The following is a 21914-nucleotide window of genomic DNA, read 5'->3' as shown; positions in this document are numbered from 1 at the left end:
TGGTCATCAAACTATTTAATGCCGCGCCCCACAGTGAAAAAAAAAAAGCATTGTGCCCCCCTCAAAAAATTTCACAATACATTTATTAAACTTGCAATGTTTAAATATGTCTACACTTTAATAAACATTACAGTTAAGTTCTGTTACCGATTCAAAATTGCAATCAAATACATGATTGCCACACGTATTATTCTGGTCAAGCAGGCCTTACTAACGTGTAAAAGTATACACAGAGTGATTATTGGAAATGTGGGTGAGGGGTTTGAAGAGTTTTTAAAGTCCCCTCCATTTGACACCTTCTGCCAGACAGGAAATAAATGACAATAGATGTCAGTGATGGCCCATTACAGAGAGCTAACTGCTGCTCACTAAAACAAAACACTGTTATCAGTATAATGCTTCTTTTGGCCGAGCCTGCCCTTCCCCCCACCCCTCCCCATCACTTGAGGCCCCCCTAAGGGGGTCCCGCCCCCCCAGTTTGAAGAACCCTGCCTCAGGGGCTGCCTTTTTCCATTACCCACTGAGTCTCTTAAACAGTCCATTTTTTACTTGTGATTCTCAGGTTTGGCCATTTCTAGAGTATTGGTGATGATCCTGTTATCTCCTTAGAGATTAAAACATTGATCACAACTGTGGACCCTTATCTATATTGTTTACTAGCCAAGAATGTGCCGTGCTTTTAAATACACACTTTTGATCAGCATTGTCACATACATTTATCACCGATGAAAAAACACCGAGCACTTTTTTCAGTCACACCCACCGCACCATTATGCAATGTTTTTATAAAGCAAAATGTTTTTGTTTATTGTTTGGAATAAGTAACTATTTGGTTGGATGCACTGATGCATTTATATATGATGGGGCCATTGTTTTGCTTTACAGTGTTTATCCAAGGTCCCTGACGACTCTCCGGTTCCCTTTGTTATGTAGTATCCTAATATAACTGGCTGACATCTTGGAGGACTCTAATAAAGAGCATCCCTGCATGTCCCAGTCTGCCTTCACCATCCAACTTAACATTTGACAATCTGAAGCACTGTGAGCTATAGACAATACCAGCTTGTAACAGGATGACCTCTCATGCAGACCATTCTGTAGATCAGTGATTCCCAACCTTTTGACTTCTGTGGACCCCCACTTACTAGAACTCGGGGACCCCCACTGAATCATTTTTGGAATCCGGGGACCCTCCCACTGAGTCATTACTGAAAGATGGGGACCACATATGTTAATAATATTTAATTTTCTAAGCAGCCGCGGACCCCTTGAGGAGGCTTCGTGGACCCCCAGGGGTCCTTGGACCATAGGTTGGGAACCACTGCTGTAGATCTCTCTCCTTTGTCTCGTGTCCCCTCCAAGGTTATGTAGAAAGGCAGGAAGCACGGTCATAGGTTGATGATTTGACTGACACTTACAAAAACCTCCTAGGAGACCTGCAGCCAACTTATGTAAATGCCAGGCCTCTGTCTCTTATCCTTTCTTGCCACCATGCTTTAAATCCTGTGGTCAAACACAGGATCTGAGCATATCTCCGCTCACTCGCGTTCAACATCAAGATGCTGCCACAATAGACCACACTACAAGTCCAACATGCTTCATACCGAGTGCTCTCATATAATGCAGCGTGATATCTGTCAGTGATGCACATTGGTGCGTCGCAAGACGTCTGAAGCGCTATATAATTGCTGTTACAGTTTACCTTGTATTTGTGACCACCATATTAGCTCCTTGTGAAAGGAGCAAAGAACCACGCGTGTCTCAGGTAGAGTGGAAAGTAAAAAGTATTTTGTTGATGAAGAACTGTTCTTGAAGCATGAATCATTGAGTCAAAGGGCCTCCGTACAACCTGTCCGTGGAGCATAATGTCCTAGTGAGGCGAGATTAATCTAGTTGCCCCATAGGTAGTGAGATGTTTGTTGTGGTGGATCTCAAAGGGCAACAGGAACTTGTGGGCCTCTCAAGGTTGGCGCCATTTTAGAATGCGTAGTATAGCAGAGGTGGGTCTGTGATCTCCAGATCCTTCAAGATCCTGGTGTGGGGATGATCTTACTTCGGTTGAGGAGGATACAGCAGGAGACTGTCCTATCTGGATTGTTGGCCCTGGCCTCTCCATGGGCACCTCGATTTGATGCCACATTCAGCCACTGGTGGCGTTCCTTCATATATACTATTCTCCTGCTTAAGGATTAGCAATTGACGCATGGCATAGACAGTCTTCACGCTTATATGCCTTTTTAATAAAGGAAATGGATAGTGGGATTTGTAGTCTTAGATTTCCTCGAGGAAACTGATTGGACTTAACCTGCCAGAGAGCAGTAGTTGGTGAACGAAAACCCCAGGAGTGGATTATGTGGTTCTTGATGGCTCCTCTCATCTTCTGTCTTACCGTTCAAGAACTAGCAAACATGCAATGCCTCCACCCCTCCGTGGCCCAGGCACTTATTTTGTGGTGCTCACATGCCACTGTTTTCAGTCTGTCACAATGTAATGACACCTGCTGCCCAAGAACCCCTTTGGAACAGAGTGCTAAAGCTCGAAGTTGATCCATCTTCAGGGAAATATAGATATTTACCCACTGATCTGTGGCTCTGAATGGCTAATAGGGCTGGGGAGGGGTCAGTCACGTGGCAGCATAGATGAGGCACAGCACATCTTGGGCGACATCTTCAAGCAATCCTGTCTCTGTGGAAAGTGCACATGGCCACAAAACACATGAACGTTTAAGGCTTCTCGCATGACATGGGGCCAAAGATGGCTTATGCATCAGATGGACGGGCAGGTGCTTGCCCCAGTCCTGCTGAGGGACATAGCTATCAATAGTGCAACAGGTGCAGTGGCACCGTGGCCCAGAGGTTTGGTGGGTCCAGTGAACCCTGATTGCTGCTATATTTTACAACCCATACCGCAGTTAGGGGGCCATTTTCCTTGCTTGCATTGCCAGGGACACCACATCAGGAGGGTGTTTGGGGTGTTGCATCCCCTAATAAATGTATTCTGTAGGAAATAGTTGGGTAGGGGAGATTTAAGTCGAGTATGATGAGGTTTTGGATTTCACGTGCAGACAAAACACACACACGCACACACTTCTCTCTGTTTTAAAGGTATTAAAAGTGAAATGTTACAAAATATTGAGTTCAGAAGTACCTCTAACAATCAGCATTCCTCTCCCTTCCTACTGTTCCTTAAGGCCCCCTCCTGCCCTGCTTGTCATATAATGTATTTTTACTGGGGCCATTGGAATTATGCGCTTGCGTAGTCGCACCGATTTTCACATAATTATAGATTTGCCGTATTTGCCACATATCATCTGCCACATAAGATGCAGAATTAAAAAAAATGTTTCTGGCTTAAATGGTGCGAAAGTTACTAAGAATGCAAGGGCATGTGTTGCCATGCAGTGGAAGGCCGATTGCTATATTTTGATGTTAAAATGGGGGGGGGGGGGAGGGGGAAGTGCAACTAATGCGCAGACAGTGTGTTACCGAGTTTAAAAATTAAGAAAAAATGAAGTGATAATATTACAACATGTGCCTTGTTATGCGGGATAATTTTGCCTTGTCTTGCCACATAATTTACTCAACCCTGCCACATGATGTGGCTTTTTTCCTGACTCACAATTCCGGTGGCCCTGATTTTAACCAGCCTGATTGTTGAGAAATCTGAAGTCCACGCCCCCCCAATTTTACTGACCAAGCTACGCCCCTGGTTGGAGGGGGGCATTTTCCTTACTTACTCTCTGGTCCTCGGGGACCCTTGTTGCTCCACTGGCCCTGCCTACTCATCCCTTGCGTTGTCTTGACGACGGAGAGGAGTGTGCCCCGTCCTGCTCTCCCCGGTCCGGGACCTGCCGACCTCTCCCTCCTCCAGTGGCCACGTGGGGCCTGCCAGGAGGCTCCTTCGGGGCTGTCAGGAGCAGGGCTGCACTAAATCACCGGGAGCCGTTTAAGGATATATTGAGGAACTTTCACTGATCTTCGTTTTTTTAGCAGCGGCTGTAATTTTTCTTGTGGTGTTACACGGCCCCCTGAGTGCCAATAAAGCAGAACCGCAGACTGACGGGAGGGCTCCGACCTCTCATCAGATATTGTTGAGCAATGTTTACTCAAGCCTTATTCTTTCATTAGCTGAGGTTTGGCAACTTTTCCCGCCCTCCTCGGTGGGAATAGTGTTTGGCACTGTGGAGAGGTCTCTGCCCCGCTGAAGACAGGCGCGCGAGCCATGATGAAAGAAGGCATGAGCGCACATCTGGTTGTCATGACACTAACATCTCACCATGTCTGGTCTGCTACAGGTCCTGCCCTGCGACTGGGCCAGAGAGGCAGGGAGCATTCTCCTCAGGGGACATCTTAAGGATTTTAGGGACCCTGCGCCAAACATACTCTGGGGCTCCTTGTCAGAACAGCTTTGAATTTATGATCCAATTTCCGCTCCTTCATGCCCCCTTTGGCCGAGTCACTGACAGTGAACAGGCACACTTGTCCAAATTCTAAGGGGCATATTTATACTCCGTTTGCGCCGAATTAGCGTCGTTTTTTTCGACGCAAATTCGGCGCAAAACTAACGCCATATTTATACTTTGGCGTTAGACGCGTCTAGCGCCAAAGTATGAGTAAAGAGCGTCATTTTTTTGCGTGAACGCCTTCCTTGCGTTAATGAGATGCAAGGAAGGCGTTCCCGTCTAAAAAAATGATGGCGACGCAAATGCGTCGTATTTATACTCCCGGGCAAAAATCACGCCCGGGAGGTGGCGGGTCAAAAAACCCCGCATTTGCGCCCCTATTTAACGCCTGGGTCAGGGTAGGCGTTAAGGGGCCTGTGGGCTCAAAATGAGCCCACAGGTGCCCTCCCCTGCCCCCAGGGACCCCCCCTGCCACCCCTGCCCACCCCAGGAGGACACCCAAGGATGGAGGGACCCACCCCAGGGACATTCAGGTAAGTTCAGGTAAGTATAATTTTTTATATTTTTTAATTTTTTTTGTGTGGCATAGGGGGGCCTTATTTGTGCCCCCCTGCATGCCACTATGCCCAATGACCATGCCCAGGGGACATAAGTCCCCTGGGCATGGCCATTGGGCAAGGGGGCATGACTCCTGTCTTTACTAAGACAGGAGTCATTTAAATGGCGTCTGGGCGTCGAAAATAATGGCGCAAATCGGGTTGAGGCGATTTTTTTGCCTCAACATGACTTGCCCCATTTTAAGACGCCCTAACGCCATTTTCCCCCTACGCCGGCGCTGCCTGGTCTACGTGGTTTTTTTCCACGCACACCAGGCAGCGCCGGTCTGCTTGCGCCGGCTAACGCCATTCCATAAATACGGCACCCGCATGGCGCTTCAGAATGGCGTTAGACGGCGCTAAATTTTTTGACGCTAAACTGCGTTAGCGCAGTTTAGCGTCAAAAAGTATAAATATGGGCCTAAATGTGTTTACATCTAATATTCAGGGATAGTGACATGTTCTTTTAATTTTGCAACATAGCAGCAGCTCCGTCCAATATCTCATGTGTGACATTCTCTGTTTTTAACTAACAAAAAAACTGTTTTATGGATGCTGCATTAAACATAAACATTTCTCTGCAAAATAGTTGTAATAGATTCACATTACCCACATTAAAAATAAATTCAAGGATAACGGTATTTTAGGCAGGGCTGGTTAAGAATTACTCAAATCCAGAGCCCACTTTGCCCATGGCTCAAAACATCTCTGTTCTCGCTCATCATCTTGTCACTCAGCTCTGTGATTGGGTGATGCTCAGGGAGGGTTTGGGAGATGCTTAACTCTGGCCAATGGCAGGTTCTCCTGTTTGAGTCTCATGTCACAGACATCTGTCCCACTCTGGCCAAAGTGGTTGGTCTTGCTGTGAGGCATCGTGGATGTGAGGACAGCCAGGAAAGCTTGGACCCAACAAGGCATGTTACTCTGATGTCACACAAACCCACCCCACTCCCAACAAAATGGAAGCTTTTAAATCCATGGGATGGTGGGCCTGGCTAAACTTCACAGGAGGCAAGACATCCAGTATTGCTCTCGTGGCCAGAGTTGCGGCCTAATGTTGTCAAACTAGACACCTATGATTGTGACTTTTGGAGGCAGGCAAGCCTTTGATATAAACTAGTAATTGAAGTTTTTTTCTTGCCTTTGGTATACATCAGTATATTTAAGCCACACCCTTAACACAAACTTAATATCATCAGTAACAAATCATGACTCCGCAGCATTAAAGCAGTGCACGCAATGTGTTCATGAATCTACTGTGGACACCGCTGTGCAATCTACTGGACACTGGATTAGATCTCAGCTGGTTTATATTCCTGGCACTGATTATCATCCAACTGAGGTCAATTAAAGTAGTTTTGCTCAATGAGGTAGATCTAATACCTTGTGTAATTGGAGTGTACAAAGCTTAAGACCATGGCAACAAGTTCTAAACAAATTGGCGTATACCACTCTCCTGTGAAGCCCCCTCCTGGAGTCTGGAGCAGCTCGTGTACATTGAAAGGCCTTTTTGTTATGTGTTATGTCATGTGATATGTGATTGGGCATGTGTGTAGTTTTTAATCCTCAAGGTGCTTATACCAAGAGACAAATCTCCAGCTTCTCGCTAACTCAAGAAGTGAGGAGGCGGCTCAGATGTGTAGAGGGAGGTCGTTCCATGACTTGGGTGTGGTGGAATGTCCGGTCAGTGGGCATACATGTTAGACAAAAAGGGGGGATGTCAGTGGATCCCAGAGAAACATGCCTTGTACCACTTCATTACATTTGGTCCTGGATCCTGGAGGTCCCTGTTCTTTATCTCAATGTGGGGGAACCGTTTAGCCTCTTCTAGACATCCCTGTTTTCTGACGAAGTACAAGTAGATGGGATGTCTTGTTTTGTAAATAGTCAAATAAGCTGATTCATGGAAGTGTATTCTGAGCAAGATCGCTGGCCTGGCACTGGAGTGATGAGCGATGAAAAGTGCCTAAAGCTAGTTGAGATAAAATTTACCATAAGGTGTAAACGAAAGGCAGTGCGGCCTCCCATCATAGTGATAACTTGGAGTAAAATGGTGCCTACTAAGTCTTCAGATTTTCATTTAGCATCATGTCTTCTAGCTTGTGTTGGGTACCAACTCACAGTTACCTTGTTCAGATTTCAAACTTATGTCTTCTCCGTGATGTGGAGTTAAACGATGCTGCAGGAATAATCAAACAATGGCTTAGTCTCACGTTAGGCCAATGAGGGTGAGCTGATTTGTGTTTTGGAGGCACACGCGTCTGTCTACCCTCGTGCCATAGTAGCAGTGCTTAATTTGTGCTTGCTGTTTCCGGTGTGGAGCACCTGCACTTATTTTTGAGGGCCGGGGTTTATTCTTCGGTCTCAAGCATTTGCTGCGATCAAAAGACACATATGGGAAAGTCGGAGGAAGTAAAACACGAAATAGCGTCACAAAGGGAGAAAGTAGAAAGCTGCAGGAGTGAGCTGAAGGGGCAGAGAGTGGCCGTAAATTAATTGAAGAGGCCCGAGATGGCTTCAGGATTACGCCGCCTCAGTATTCCGTGTTCCAACATTTAATTGCAGCAGCCACATGTTTAAGAGGAGGGCTTTGGGCACCGGCACCTTTTTATTTACAAATTAAGCACTGTATAGTAGTGAGGTGGAGGTGAGTGGTGCAGGGGAGAAGTTGTCACATACTTTGAGGGCAGGGTAACCCAGGCTCATTCTAGGGTGATGAGTGGGTGATGAGCGCTATTTCATTAGTAATTTGGTGACTTCAAGTATGATCTGAGGTATTTCTTTGAGGTAATTTGAAAATAATGTCCCCTTTTTGGGGGTAAATCCTGCCCTATTAGTAATTTATTGACTGATCTCAATATGGCATTGATGACAAGCCAGGCAGTTGGCAGTACTGATGACAATGAGGTATTCTCAGCATCACTCAGCCCCAGTGGCCAATGCGCTATTTCTTCCTTCATCAAAGTAGCATGGCCGACTCAGGCAAACATCGGCCAGTGTTTTGCGTTGAGTTTGACCTTGACTATTTGCTCTCAACCCCTTATGAGATCTCACAAGGTGAGTGCCTTCCAGGGTTGGTCGCCCATTGGCAGCTGATGAAATATTGTCAGGGTGAATTCTATTAGGCGCCCTCCTCCAATTCTTCATCCCTCTGCGGGGTGTGCGGCATGCGCGTATTATGATTTTTTAATGGCGCTTTTCTGCCACGCTGAGATTGTCTAACAGGCAGCAGGCGTGTCATAGCTCACCTTCTCCGGAGTCATTTATCGAGAACCGCTGAGCGTAGCGCTTCACCAGGCGCATTTTCACTAAGTGAGAGCGCGTGCCTTTCTGATGAATGGCTTCTAATGTACTCAAAGACGCTTTGGAATGGGGGGTTGGACGACATGGGCTGTACTTAGGATGTAAGACGGAGCGACATGTGAATGGCAGTGTGATTCTATGCATGACCTGCCCCATAACATCCATCAGAGCTGTGCAAACCTCAGTTTACGGATTAACTCATGCACTCTAAATTGATACGTTTTGCATCCATTCCAATTCCGTACAGCCCAAAGTCATCTTGAACATGTGACTCTCGTGTCCCTGCCTGCATCAACATGCCCCCGCGACCCATGCGGCAACATCCTTTTCTAACACATACTTCTACTAACATATATGCCAACAACTCATATACACATGACACATACACACTGCACGCGTTTATGCACAGATTATACATACACACTACATACGTACAGCACACATACACACCAAACATTTGAAATATGCACGTACACACTAGCAGTCATACACACACCTAAACAAACAGCCATGACACAAATGCTCTCACTCACTCACACACACGAACCATTATCTAGTTTGAAATGATGACAACAGAAAATTAGCTTCTCCAGTCCTCGGTGGTAGTTTGTATTCCAGTGAACCCTGCTTTCTCCTTGTTCTCACTTAAAACCACTATGAGTGATTGCCTGGCATCTCCGTGGTGTGTACACCATCATGGGAAACAATGGCACTCTAAAGGAGTAAAATGCAGATGTTTTCAATACTTAATTTGTAAATAAAAACGTGCCGGTGCCCAGAGCTCTCCTCTGCAACGTGCGGCTGCTGCAATTAAATGTGGGAGCACAGAATACTGAGGTAGTGTAATCCTGGTGCCATTTCGGGCCTCTTTAATCCATTTACAGCCACTTCCTGCCCCTTCCGCTCACTCTTGCAACTTTCTGCTTTCTCCACTTGTGACACTTTTTCGTTTTTCTCTTAATGCGTCTTTCCCATATGTGTCTTTAGCTCACAGTAAATGCTTGAGGCAGAAAAATAAGTGCCGGTGCCCCGCACCGGAAACCACTGGCTCAAATTAAACACTGGATGTTTTACCCTCCTTGTCACTCACCACAAGTTTTTTTTGTTAGAGCTACCTGTAAAAGTAAGGGGGAATATGGTTCCTCTATGAAGCCTCTAACTGAATCGAAATGTAAGAGAGGCTTTTTGGTGTAAATCAGTTTAACTTCTACATTTCTCTTTTTCGCATGTCTTGGTGACATGCTTCATTCGCGATGTGTCTCGTTTCTGCCTGTGTTCCACTAGATATATGAGTACAATTGTTTATTTGTTTGCAAATTATATTTTTAATTTGAGAGTTTTATATAGCTTTGCGTGTACCTTTCGCTTTCTTCAGAGTCACTATCAATCTAATAAAGCGCCTACGATGTGAAAACGATTTGAGATTGTGCGCATCTATAATAATGTTTCATATGATTTCAGATTTTCACGAGGCCGATCCTCTTGCTCTGACTCTACCCGCCTCTACTCCCAGAAACTGAAATGTTTCTTGCACAGTCCTTCCTCTACTCGGACAGCTGCCTGTGCCTTGAGGCCTCCACGCTTGCCCTTAGAAGCGCTAGATCTCTGTGGCCGCCCCACGCCCTGCATACAATGTGGGCCGGCAGCGCGGCGCTATGTGATGTGGCGCCCTCTCCGGCCAGGAACCATTGAGGACTCTGAAATGCTTGGCCTCTTTTTGGCTGACAATAGATACTTTGAGGTACTTTGAGGTTCTGACACCTGGCCTTCCTTCTTCAGGGTCGAGGGGCCTGCGTGATCGGGTGCCAGGACATGTGCACTTGTTTCTAGAATGAATGCAGCAGGTACAGTGACACCCACAGCTCTCCCAATATCCGCATAATTTGCTGTCACCCTCAGCCTCTGATTGAAAGTTGTAAAGCACACGGTGCCCTGTAATAGATGTCCATGATGGAGGCCACCCCTGGCCGGTGTGGCACAGCATGGGCACATATCCTTTGGAACCAGTGACTGGTCTTATGGTGTTCAGTAGGTTGGGGGGGGAGGGGGGCAGCAAGTCTGCCTGTGCTGGTGAAGATAGCCTTCTGTGCATCCCTCACCCTCCTGTACCCAGGTCCTCAGGGGCACCGGGTGCAGAGTCCATGTGGGACCAGATGCCAGAATTAATGACATCGACTTTCTACAGCTTTCGGACTTTGCTTTACCCACAAATTGTGATTGGCCCGAGCATTTGTGCATCCTTTATATTTTCTATTTATAGTGAATACATATCTGCCAGTATCCATTTAGCACATGTTGTTAATACTGGTCAAGTCACTACCAAGCACAACAAAAGTCTGTTGTCTCTCATGTCTGTGACCTTCTTCAGACACATGATTCATCTGTAGGAGTTGAGGGCCAGATGTAGCAAAGGGTTTTACCCATTCTGTGTCTATGGGAAGATGTGTTCGTACATATGGCTCTAAATCACTTCCTAGATAGATGAAGCTTCCTATCTACACATCTCAAGAAGAACCTACTGATTATTGAAGCTTTAAGAATATACATGCTACCGCCACCTCTTTACAAACATTGTGTTGAACTAACCATACCTGGTGAAGGCTCAAGAAGGAAATACGTGAGCCAAAACGCTACAAAGTGTCTGACAATATTTTATAATCTGAGTTAGCACTCAGAAATCAGCACAGGCACTCTTTTGCATTTATATTTGTATAAATAGTTCAAGGATGCACAATTGCTGGGGCGAAAGCCGTCTACATGACTTTGTGAAGCTGAGCCCCCTTACCTTGGTAGGGTTTCGGCACAGCCCAATGTGATTTTTCTTTAGTTATTTCAGCAATCATGGAAGGCCATTGATTGTTTTACTGTTTACTGGCTATGAGACACCAGAGCGGGTCTTTGATATCAATGGAAAACCTCACACTTCTTTGTAAGGATGTCTTACCTCACCTTAACCCTAGCTTTTCATGGACTAGCACTTGGGCAAAATTATAGGCCACAGATAGTCCTGTAAACCACCTGTACCCCTATGGATGGAATGCTACCGCCTTCCTCCAAGTAAAGTCTGTGTATAATGATGGAATCCTTTGCTGCCATCATGGGACATGTCTGGGACATGCACGCAGGTGTGTGTGGTTTCTCACACGTGTGCCTTGTAGAGTGAATGGTGGAGTAGAGTCCACAGGACTCCACTTATTCAGGTGTCTCAAGATGGTTGGTGTTTTAGTGTGAGGGTGCCAGGGACCATGCCAGGGCCTGTGCACAGAAAATTGCCTGCCCACCTTCCAAAGCCATTTACCAACCTCGGTGTGTGATGGAAGTTAGGCTACTGGGCCGGTTGAAGGAGCTGCAGTTCCCATGGCAACATTTAACTGACCGGTCCACCATTTCCTGCCTGTACCTGCGTTCCTTGGGAGACGCTCTCATCTCAAGCCATTTCACGTAACTACCTGGACTCAGGTTGGCAATGGAGCTGTCCCCCTTGCCCCCGAGTTCTAGTTGATGCTGCAGGGACTACGACCCCCAAACGTGGAGAGGTCCCCCCAAGATTTGAAAAGTGCATATCACCTTCAAAAGAAGATAACTATAAGCCTCTCTGACTTGTGTATTGTTCAACCTTGACTATAGGCATCCACGGAGAATATACTCACACCCAATATTGAAGAGTTGAGCATCTGTGGGTTGCTACTTTCCCTCGGAGCGGCCAAAAGCCAAGAAAGACTTTGGAACTGCTTTGCTGCTGACCTATAAGGAGAACAACATCTTCCGGGCTGTTTGTGAATTTGGACCGTGACTGCAAGGGTGAGTGATTGAGCTGACGACAAGAGCGGAGCCCCCCTGATGGGAAGGGCCTGTGGGGGACAGACAGCTAGACAGAGAGCCCAAGACTGTCATGGAGTGGCAAGGTCTCCTCAGCTTTCTGCTCCATCAAAAAGTAACCAAGCAGGACAACATCAGTGTCTAGGGAAGCCACCAGACTGCAAATGGCTGAGTCTAATCCATGAAACGGTTCGTGTGCTCACAGGGTGTCTTTACCCACCTCTAAAATCGTCCTCTGAGATGAGTAGAAATCCTTTGCTGTGGATAATATCCGATGGACTGAAGGAGGTTGTTGTGATTCCAGATTCATGTGCATTATAGCTTGAGTCCTAGCATTTCTCGAAATATTGTGGTTTAAACCCAGGGGAGCTCCCTACGTAAAGTAATGCCTCCAAGTGGCTAAAGGACAGTGGCTGTTTTCAGTGCTCACTGACCTATGGGTGGACCACTGTACTGGTAACTGGACACCGAGCCACCATCATCAGACACACAACACTCAGGAAAGTTTGTTTTACTTGATACGTATTAAGTTGGCACTTCGTTCTTTTGGTGGCGGGCTCCGTTGGGCATTTCCTGGGACTTCATAGCAGGAGTATTGACTTCATAGGAGATGGACTGGCCACAAACCAGAACACAAATTGAAACTCTCATCGAAATTAAGTCACAGTTATCAAAACCTCTACAATTGTTGCTTTGGATTTTGATATACATCTTTGATATCTGCAAATTTAGCTACTATGTTTCAGGACCCAAATTCTACTACAAAGTAGATCTCAGGTTCCCTGAACCCTTTTCCACACTCTGACTTCTTTTCTATTTTGATTCTTTTGTACTTTGTAGGTAAATGTGTCTATGACTGAAGCTCCAGCTCAGAATGCACTTCTTGTATTCAGTGTTTATTGCAATTTTAGATATAGAGTATTATCCTTATGTTCTTCTCTTTTAAGTAAAGAGATGGATAGACAAGAATGTATTCTGAGTGTCTAATCCATAATCCCCATAGTTTCATCCTTGAGTAAACCTTGGATGCTTGACTTCACTACTCCATGAAAGTGACACGTGAAAGTGGAGTATTCAGTCACCCAGCTGGAATGCAACAATAATGTGGTATAGATCCTAAATTGTTACATTTGAGACCATGTAACCCCTGACTGACCTACAACCTAAGGAAAAGGTGTCACAGGAATGATGGATTTGGACAATGGGTACCTTTGGTCTTTGAAAGAGATACTCTAGTTTTCCTTCTCTTTCTTTAATTTAACTCCTGTTCACCTTTAATCCTATGAGTTGTTACTCCAATAATTTCTCAAGCAATTACCCTCATCATAAATGCACCTGTTGGATCCGGACATGGGAATAATTTGGGTGTGGATTGCTTAAAACATGTGCATGGCCAATGTGTAGACACATGAGGAAAAAAAATAAGTTTGGTAAAAGTAGGTATAGGAACATACAGACATAGAAAGACATGAACATCAGATGACTTGGACACCAGGAGGTATTGACTCAAGAAGACACGGAGACCGGGGATGCGAGGGGATGCTGGCAGAAGGAAGCACATGAAGGCACTAGTCAGGTAAAGACCCTGATGAGATACTGGGAAGACATTGTGGAGACACTGGATAGGTCCTGGTGAGATATAACACTTGGGCCCTGATTTATACTTTTTTTGCGCCACATTAGCGTCATGTTTTGACACAAAAGCAGCGCAGTTTTACAAAATACAATTGTATTTTGTAAGTTTACGCCGCTTTTGTTTAAAAAAATTACGCTAATGCGGCACAAAAAAAATATAAATCAGGGCCTTGGTGCATACAAAGTCTAGAAGACTGCAAGATACACAGACATGGCAGGACATAAGCAGTGGGAGATATAGCTACCAGGAAGTGATGAAGCAACCAGACTACAGGGAAACAATGGCAGTAATGATCATTGGAACATAAGATGACACTGGAAGTTATAAGTAGACAATGTGGGGAAAACAAGAGCAATGCATTGCACCAAATAGAATCTGGTAGGAAAGACATTATTCAAGGAAAACAACTCCAAGAAGACCATCAGTGCTACAATGCTATAACAATTTTAGAAATATGCTGCACAAATACAAAATATAATATAAACAATTACAGCAACACTTTCCACACGTTAGTTGTACATACTTTCTTTACTCATATTCATTGGCCTTAGAGGCATCAACAGAGTAAATGCATACCTAGTATAAAGGGCTGATTTTTTTGTTCACAGTCCCTGAATTCTCCTTGGAGGCATTCTAATGGGAAGATCCCAAGCCTTGTCACCACATTTGCAAAGGACTGTTGTGAAGTAATGCTTGAAATGGAAACAGTTTGCTCTGGAATAACATAAATTGGCCACAACAGTGAAAGGTCATGAGAGGTGGCTTCATGAGGAGTGGAGCCAATGGCCTCCTGCATGTGTATTATTTTTGGCAAATTCTGCCCCAAGGGGAGGAGCCATCTGGGCAAATGTGATGGTTTAGCTGTTATAGGGAGCTTAATTGGTCACAAAGGACTCCCCAGCCCCATCTTGGTGCATCTCCTATTCCTCTTCCTGTCTGCCTCCTCATCCTCCTACTCCCTATCCTCTCCGCTCTCCTCTCCTCCAGTGCTGTCCTGGCTCTCACCTGGTCCTACTAATGCTCCAGGTAATATTGTGGGCCCTTTTCCTCCCCGCCCTTCTTCTGGCCCTCCCCTCCCTCCTGATACTGCATCTCCTCATCCAGGTGTTCCTCCTTCTTTAGCCCTCCTCATTCTCCCTGTTCTCTTCTAAGATCTGGTCTTGACGTGTTCTCCAGGTCTGTTCTTCTTGGTCCTGATACCCCACATCATGCTTCTCCTGGTTTTCTTGGTCCTGGTTCTTCTTGTTATCTTGGTCGTGGCCATTCTGGTCTTAATTCTCCTTCACATCATGCTGCTTTTCCTGATGCTTCTTTTTCTGCTCCATGTCCTCTGGAGACAAGTTCTCCTGGAGCTGGCCTTCCTAGCCTTAATATTCTTGGTCCGCATGGCCCTCCTAGTTCTGTTCATCATGGTATGCCTGGTCCCCCTGGCTCTGACAGTTCACCTAGTCCTGGCTCTTGTGATCCCCCTCCTGTTTGTGGTTTTCTCAGCACTCCTGGTGTTGGCACTGTTCTTGTTCCAGGTCCTGCTGTGTCTGGTTATCGTTTCATCTCTTGCTTCTTCTGCATCACTTCATCCTAAACCTACTGATGCCAGTCTTCCCCAAGCTGGTCCTCATGGTCTTGGTCCTCATGGTCATATTCCTACTTGCCATGGTCCACCTGGTCTTCCTCTGGCTCCTTCCACAGTCTTGGTCTGCCTGGTCTTTGTCCTTCTGCCTCTGGTCCCCTAACTCTTGTCATCCAAGTCTTCCTGGTTTTGGTCCTCTTGGTTACAGGCCCCCTTGCCCATGATATTCCTGGCCTTGGTGTTCTTGACTGATCGTATTCTCAAAGGTACTGGCGTTCACATCCATGTTCTGTTTTTCTTGGCCCTAGCCCTCCTGGTTCTCCTGAAGATCCTGGTTTTTATGTTAGACATTGTTCCTTTGCCATCCATTCTCCTACTCTTCCAAGTCCTCCTCCTGTCCCTCCAGTTCAACCGATATAGGCTCCAAGCTTTTCACTCAGGTATTTGCTTTCTTTTCCTGACAGCTTCTGTCTTTAATACTTTGGAGAGGGGGCTGAACGAGAAATAAAGAGAACCAATTATTGGTCGGTTTCAACACTCATTTTTTTTAACTTGCCATCTGATAGGACCCACCCACTGAAAACTTTCTGCAGAGGAATATGTGTATCATGCATTTTCCAAGAGTCATATTTATGCTGCCTCTAGTTAATGGTTTGAAGCATCATAAGAAAGCACAAAGGGTTAATATGCCTGCTTCAGAGCATAACCTCTAATGAGTGGGACTTAATTTGTGCTTCTTTTTGAGATAGCTCATTTGGTTAAAGGTCTAGTTGAAGAGATCATTGTGTTATCTGCAGGCTACAAGTTATCATCCTGGTAAAATGGCTCAATGAGTTATCTGCCTGCTTCTAACAGGTCAGCGTAACCTGTATGCCATAGGTTTGAAACCTTGCAGGTTCTTACTCAAACTTTTGTTATTCTAAGATTGATACAAAAAAGCATCTCTTCGGTAGAGCAAATCATGTACTATTAACAGTTTAAAAAGTACATTTGATTTCTGTGTGCTATGCACACACACATAGATATACCTGACATTTGTGCAGACCATGCAAAATACCTCTTACATACAGTCTGATGACAAGAGTGTCTACAGAAACTTTCAGATCTCCATTTATCTCTGGACAGGTTATGGAGTGGCATGCTGAGTGTATCTTAGAGCCCCTGATGGGCAAGGCATTTGGCGCCAGCTGTACCCACTATGAACTCCAGCTGCTCCACGGCAGTACGCAACTCAGACAAATTGATCATCTGCTAATTGAGGGGCAAATACATTTGCATTTGAGATTCTAGTGGCAAATAAAGGAAAACAAATGTGTCATCAAAATGTATATGATTTAGACTAGATAGTTAAATGTGTTCATCTTAATAGTAATACCATCCCTGGATAATATGCACATAAAAGTATCATTTTAAGCTTTTCGTCAATTGTTTTTTCAATCTTGCACAAATATGTTTCAACTTTAAATGTGAAATTTCTAAGAAATGACATATACAATATATACCATAAAATTAATAAGACAGAAACGTAAATTGTTGTAAACTACTCCTCTAAATCAAAATAAAATTTGATGGAACAATTATACTCATTGGAATCAATTACATTTTGAAACGAATGTGTCACATGTTGTATTGAAGCTGATGGATATGAAAATAAATATTGCACATCCTGAAATTAATATTACACACATTGGTGTTGGCTCCCAGTAAACTGAAAATGCGTAGGTCATATTGTCATGATCATCCATCATTTTCATTTCAATGTATGGCATATTCTTTTGAAGACGAGGTCTTTTTAATTGAAAGGTGTTTTATTTATTTCACAGTACGCTACTTCCCATAACGTTTGTCATCTAAATTTCATCACAGGTTATGATAATTTTAATATGTTGCATTAATTTCAATCTGTCATTAACCTATCATATTCGTTTAAATGTTTGTGATATTCGTTCTTAGAACTCATATTTACATGTGTGTTCTGTTTAACTGAGCGTGCTTTATCTCAATGTATGTTACATTCTTGTGTTATATTCATTACGTAACATATCATATTCATTTCGATGCATTCTGTATTCATTCTTGGTAATTTTCATTGCACAATGTGTCATGTGAATTTCAGAAAGTGACACACTTATTTCAATTTATATCAGTGTGCATCCTATTCAATTCAGTGTATGTGCCATTAATATTTGATGTAATCGGTTTCATAAAGGAGATACATCTTAAGTGGACAACTTATTTCCAGAATGTATTCACTCCCTTAATTTTGTGTGTTTGGATTGAATATCGTATACATTCTGGTGTGTTGCACATTTACTTTTGATACAATTAAATATGTACTCAGATGTCCATACTTTCCAGTTCAAGGTACTTTAAGAGGGTTCACAATCAGAGAACTTCAGTTTTGAAATGAATGGCCTGATAAACAGAAAAATGGAAATTACATTGGTAATTTGTCAGATATTGACTTTCAAAGAAATCGAGGGGCTAAAGTGAGAATTTGAATGGGATTTGCAGATTGGCGTCATACAATAATTATTCACTTCCTAGATCATAATTTGCCTTACCTGTCACACTGGAGATTTGTTTCTAATCTAAAATTTTGATTACTTTTTCTCAGGGGATTCAATATCTTGTGGGCGGACTCGCGGCTGATCCTCGGACCTTGTTTTGCGACTGCTGGAGGCCTTGCATTCAGCCCTTCTCTTCCAGAGGTAGGCTCCTAAAAGAACTTTTCCACATTGTTGCTGTTTAGTGTTTGCAGACAGCATGGAATTCAGATTTCAGCCCTTAGGCCCATAAGCAGTGTATTTTGTAACTAAATTGCCTTTAATGCTTTAATTTACCTAATTTTTGTTTAGTTTTCATTTCCTTATTTTCACGCCATAAGTGCCAGTACAGTAGTAAGTCTGTGTTTCGTGCCATTTTTTGTTTCTATTAATATTAATTTTATTTGCAAAGCTGATTGTCATCAGTGTAGAAGGGCAAATCTTGGCATAATTCTATTTAGATGCAAATATAAGTGACCACTTTGTTTTAAAAGAGAGCAAAAACGCTTTTCATTTTTACATGTGAAGATAAAGGTGACTAGACAGTTTTTCAAGAAAGAATATCAATAATAAATTTCATTTTTCCAAATTCAAAATTTAAACCACCTGAACAGAACTTCTCCATTTACTATACAATAGCACAGTACCAAAAAACTGTACTACTGCAATGAAACAAACAAGTTACCTATAGTATCAAGCAGAAAAATAATCCAATAAGAAACTGGTTCCGAAAATTACAGTTAATACCCTTACTATCCTAGATGACAATTTCTTCATGAAAAGAGGTATTCCAATAGAAAAACAGGTAAACTATTAAAAAAGGTGGTGACTAACAATTATACCTATAGCATCATGTGATATCTGTCCTTTGGTTGCGTTGCATTCAAAATACTATTCTATTTCACATTTCATTGCTCTTTGCTTGAACAGTCCTTCCATGATCACTGGTATGACTGGTCTGATTGACTACAGTTAAACATATTTGTTGATAAGATGTTTTTCATGACAAGAAATTGTAACAGCCTTTGAAAGTCTGTTATGAAGGCAATGTCAGAGTTTAAAATACTTTTCTTGTGCAGGAGAAACTCTGTGGCAAGGATTGGCAAATAACATTTGAGACAACACCGCAAATAAAGTAATCATTATTACAGAAGGCATCAACCCTGAAGGGTATAGATGTTGACTAGTGGTTAATTTGCTTAATCTGAAACTCCAAGGCATGGTGGAACCATGTAATGCTTTCCCCTGCCAGGCAATATTTGCGTTTGTCCCAAGGACGTTCATACGTCTGCTCATGTTGTACCTTTAAAACTGATTATAAAAATTACAACAATTGTGAGAGGTAGGGCTAAAGAGTCAAAACTAATGATAGTTGTGATGCAGGTGGTTAAGGCCATATATCAAGAGCTGTGCTTTCGAAGTCACAATTTTAAAAGAAAAACACAAGTGACACGAAACGCAAGTTCATTGGTTTTGATATGACACATTTACATTGTTATAATAATGTCTTAGTATGTAGTGTTTCAAGTTATTGAGCCCTATTGTGGATTCCAGGAAGGTTTGTGCATGTACTTCAGCAGTGCGTAACATCACCCGACTAGAACGAAAGAAGGTTGGTTATGGGGCTTTACTCCTCAAACACATTCATTCTTGAACTGATCTGAGTTTTTGCTTGTCCCATGATGAATTTCAAGGATATGGGAGGCTTCCAGAAGATGGTTACTAGAGATAGACCCCCCTTTCCACCAGTCTTGAAAAGGTTCCCCATACATAACAAGATGTTGTTTAATGGCTACAGACACTAACCCATTAAGACCACAGAAGGTAACTTGACTGCTGAAGTGACAATACCTAAACAATGAACTTTCAAGACAATTGTTTTATTCTTCAGTCTGTTGTAAGATTACATTTTGCTTTGCTTTTATTGGTGTTAGGGTTGAAACATATTAAAATATATTTGTTTTCAAAACAAGCTGATTTTGTAGTTCCTTGCCCATGAATATTAATTTACATTGGTGGTATTCAAAATGTTTTATGCTAAATCCCCAGTGGATAAAAGATGTTTAGGACCGTAGATTGGCATTTTAATATCTCGGAAATAGTATGTAAAGCTGAGGTGATCATTACAGGTCCAAGAGAAATGCAACTGAGACATGTTTTCAATGTGTCCATATAAGATACATTTACATATACTGACTCCGTGTGAAACTCATATATATAATCGGTGGTCTTTACAGAAAGCTTGCATAGATGGGCCTTTCTAGAGCTAAGCTGGTCATCCTTAATGTATTTGTTCAATACTGTGAACAATTTAAAATGTTATAGTGGGTTTGATGGCATTTCTTCTAGGAAATGTAGACAGACAATGCAAATGTACCAAATATTGCAATTAGGAGTCACAATATCTCGAAAAATAAATCCAAAAACAAACTTTTTCCACATGCCTTGACAAAATATTGTTATTTTTCATACACACTTTTGTAGTGGCTGCAAAATCAGTCTTCCTTGCACAGCTTTGCTTTCCCAACACCTTTTCACACCCACCTGCACAGGGTCAACCCAAATTAAAGTACTTTGATCTATACCACCAAAGTGGTATTTCACTGTCTTCCCCATGGGCTCCATCATTAATTTCTAAATCCCATTGTGCTGATGAAGGATTCAAAGAAGTCAGAATTGAAGCCGAAACATTATGTTACCAACATTTTGAAGGTGACAGGCTTTCACAGACTCTAGTCAGTTCTTAATACTTTATTCGGTTACTAAAAACCAAAAAAGCAAGCAATATTTAAAGAGAAAGAAGAACAATAAATACATTAAAATAGCAATATTCATAAAAATTCACCAATGAATATTAAAATAATGAACAAGAAGGCAAAAACCAGTCATTTACTTCAAGCACCACTTCCTAAACCTAAGAGCACCTGACAAGAAACTAGCCACCTTAAAACAAACTGAGGGGCCAGTCAGCTTTTGTAAGTATAGCAGAGTAGGTTTAACGTGGTAAATTCCCATCCGTCTAAGTAAAGGTGTAATATAGCGCTCTCGCAAATCGTCATAGTGGCCGCAACGTGCATGGTGTCTTGAGGCAGAAACTGTGACATAGACAAGGCCCCACAGTATGTTTCCCCTGGGGTTCCGCTAAGTTCCAATGCAAAAGATTCAATCTAAAACGGGTTAATAGAAAGCAATGGTGTTGTTACCGTTATTAGAGATGGTCCCATAGGTAAACCGCTTGTCAGAAGGGAGCGGGCCCTAGCTTGGTAATTCCACTGCTTCTCCATCCGCTTTGGCTCTAAGAAAAAAGATTTTTAATACAACACTCTCAGGTTATATTTATCTGATATTGTGTAATGAGACATGAAGATAATCAGCAGGGACTCTTTTTTTCTTTTTCATAGTTTTTGTTGATATTTGGTGGTTCAACACTTTAGCAGCAGTCTGTTTGTAATATGTCAAAGTGGAATGTAGAAGAATTTACTGTTTTGTGTATGTAGTTGTAAAATCTATATTCACTCACACTCACCAAGTAGTTACGTAAGCAGTAACTTCTCAGATCCAGCTCTTCCTATGCACAGTGGGAACTTTAGTAAGTTTCTTTGTTGTTTGTTAGATTTCAGGAATTCACAGGGCACTGAATGAAAATTTGAGAAGTAAAAAATGCAATCAGTGATATAGTAAACTAAAACACTGTAAACTTTGCACTTGTATAGCGCACTACTCACCTGTTAGGGTCTCAAGGTGCTGTACACATACCACTGTGGAACACCTCCTGGCTTTTCCCTGTAAGGTGCCCACTCCTGGACAGCCCCAGGGTGAAGCCAGGCATCCAAGTGCTGTGACGGCCGTTGTGGAGATTAAGCAAGTTATTGCCCAGAGTTACAGAGTGGGACCAATCACTTAAATTAGGCACAAAGGCAAGAATTATCTGGTCCAAGGGAATTCAGCTCAAGACCTGCTGAGGTGGGAATTGTACCCTGGTCCCGGGCCAGATCTTTGCATCAGAGTCTGCTGCTCTAACCATTGTGCCACACTTCTCCAT

General features: G+C 43.2%; 1 protein-coding gene across 1 annotated transcript in view; it reads left to right on the top strand.

The window, feature by feature from the left end:
- The window catches only part of CNTFR (ciliary neurotrophic factor receptor), an 839293-nt gene that overhangs the window by 267384 nt on the left and 549995 nt on the right, over positions 1-21914 (top strand). Inside the window, exon 3 of the mRNA XM_069214363.1 lies at positions 17944-18037. The gene's annotated coding sequence lies outside the window, so the exon portion shown is untranslated. The remainder of the gene's footprint in view (positions 1-17943; positions 18038-21914) is intronic.

Source organism: Pleurodeles waltl, chromosome 1_1, assembly GCF_031143425.1.
Source record: "Pleurodeles waltl isolate 20211129_DDA chromosome 1_1, aPleWal1.hap1.20221129, whole genome shotgun sequence".
In the NCBI taxonomy this organism is placed as follows: domain Eukaryota; kingdom Metazoa; phylum Chordata; class Amphibia; order Caudata; family Salamandridae; genus Pleurodeles; species Pleurodeles waltl.
Note: the sequence above shows the minus strand (reverse complement) of the source record. Positions and strands in the feature narration are given on the sequence as shown.